The 2,459-nt window shown below is 33.7% G+C and overlaps 1 long non-coding RNA gene across 1 annotated transcript; it reads right to left on the reverse strand.

The window, feature by feature from the left end:
* Positions 1-740: 740 nt before the first annotated feature.
* LOC125871557 (uncharacterized) lies at positions 741-1,953 on the reverse strand. The gene is made up of 3 exons (XR_007447019.1): positions 1,764-1,953; positions 1,583-1,655; positions 741-1,181 (listed from the first exon to the last, which is right to left on the reverse strand). It is a non-coding gene; the product is annotated as an uncharacterized LOC125871557 (long non-coding RNA).
* Between the last annotated feature and the right edge of the window lie 506 nt (positions 1,954-2,459).

The following is a 2,459-nucleotide window of genomic DNA, read 5'->3' on the forward strand; positions in this document are numbered from 1 at the left end:
CGTGAAACTTAAAAGGAAAAAAATATGTTCTCTCCTCATAGAAAATCCATTTCGAGAGTTGGTGAAAAAAAATAAATTAAAAGGTGATTTTTAGTTTACACTATATCGCAAATATGCATTTCATAAAAATATGGAAATGTGGGATAAAGAAACTACCTATTTAAAATCGATTTCCAACTTAAGCTCTTGATGAATCTTTGGCGGAGCTGCCTATTTGAAAAGCAGTTTTGGTCATAGTATTAACAACACATGAGGGTAGGAAAACTGGAAAAAGCTATGGAAGCTACACCAATTAATTTGCATATGAAGTAGCAAGAATAAGCTTATAAATGAGAAAGAATTAAACACAAGCAGGAAAGAAGAAAGGTTATCCGAAGGAAATTATAGATTAAGGGTAAATCACAAGAAATCTAAAGGAGTTGTTACCTGAATCAGTGAATGAAGTGGAAGAAGCAGGGAAATCACAAAGAGAATGGGAGAAAGATGAAGCAGCAGAGAAGGCAAAGAGAAATCCTAACAAAGATGGATGAAAATGCAAGGAATACACTTCTTTACATCTCTATTACTCTTTATGGGGCATATTTCAGCATCCCATATGATGTTTAGGTGAGACTCTATTGAAATTCAAATCAACAGGATGTTGTCATTTTTCTGCAACTAAATAACCGGACAATAAATTGTAACTAAGATTAAGCCTATAAAGCTTAGCTTAATTCACAAGACTATCAAGGATTGCACCAGATAAAGAATTATTACTACGTTCAAGTGTTTGAAGAACTGGACATAAACCAAGTGAACTAGGAATAGAACCAAAAAATTTGTTATTGTACAACGGAACACCTCTTAGATTGGGTAAAAAACCCAAGTATGAAAGGACTGAACCACCAATTTCATTATCATGGAGACTATGTTTTCTGAGTGCTTGAAATTGACAAATACATTCAGTGATTATCTCCCCAAATCCTTTTAAAGGAAGCTGAATAACTTAACTTGTCCTTGAGCACATTTTATTCCGACCCAAGTACCAGAACAAGAACCATAACCATTATCATTCCAGCTACTTAAATACCCTCTAGGATTAACTAATGTTTAAGCACCTCAAGTGCTTGATAAGTTGCCTCAGTGATAATTACACCATCCCAATCTTGATCTAAAGCTAACTGAGCTGCACAAATCATCAGCTGCAAGAACAACAAAATTCGGATAAATGGTATCCATTTTTCCTTCTTTTTAACACACCACACATCTCTTTCCTGGATTAAAAACATGAAAACCCCAAATGGGTATTGGTAAAAACAGCTAAAATCTTGAACTTGGTCTTGATTTTCAATTTTTTTGTTAGGAAAAATGTGAATTTTCAGTTCACATCCGTTTTTTTTTGCTTTGAGAAGTACATATATATTAATTGCCTGATATATTAATTATGAATCATTGAACAATATCAATTTTCTACTTATGAGAAAATGAGACCAGCGTGAAACAGAGGGATAATCTTTACTAATTCAGATGGATGAGCGACAAAGAAGATTCATCAACATTTTGAATGATCATTTTGTTAAAGATATGTTTCATAGAATCTTACCGAATGATTTAGTTCTTCAAGGCATATCATCAAACACCTTGGGTTCATCAATCTTTAGTCGATATTATTACCACTGCATCAAAAGGAGTAAATAAAAATGCATGCATATTGAAAAAGAAAGCAGAAAATGAAAAAAGGAAACAAAATGGAGAAAAGGGAGCTAGCACCATTTTTGGAAAACCTTGCAATAAATATGGCGAGTGGGAAAGAACGTGGTGAGTTGTTCTTAGGTTTAAACCATGTGGAAATTCAAATTGCAAACAACTAGAGTTTGTTGATAGGTAAAATTAGAAGTAAAATGACTTAACCACCCTTGGTAGTCTGAAGAGACCCCCTCTTATTAGTAATGATGATGAAGATTAGCTGATCTTTTTCTTCATTTTGATGAATTACAAATATCTGTCACGACCCAGGGGTACTCCTAGAGGTAACATGACGTATAAAACCCCGAAGAACCCGATACAAGCCACTTAGTTTTCTTAACATAAGAAATAGAACAATAAAGTAAAACAATATTCCAAGTCCAATAGTTTTTATAAAAGAAAAGCATAAGTCTAAAACACTTGTCTCAATAGTCATCTTGTATAATAGAATGAAATTGGGCCTAGCCCATGCATCATGTCCAAAACCACAATACAAGAAGTAAACTAAAACAATGAAAATCCGTCCTTGAAGCATGAGGACTCACCAAGCTCGGTAACCTCAAAATCAACCACATGCCACGAAACTGAGAAACGTGACTGTCGGACCATATATTTGGAGAAATGTAAGAAAAAGTATGCGTTAGTACAAAAAAATGTACCAAGTATAATAAATATGCATAAAACATTTGAATCATGCTAAAAAGGGACATTTCATTTTAGGACATGCAATTGAC

Source organism: Solanum stenotomum, chromosome 7 (assembly GCF_019186545.1).
Source record: "Solanum stenotomum isolate F172 chromosome 7, ASM1918654v1, whole genome shotgun sequence".
Lineage (NCBI taxonomy): Eukaryota > Viridiplantae > Streptophyta > Magnoliopsida > Solanales > Solanaceae > Solanum > Solanum stenotomum.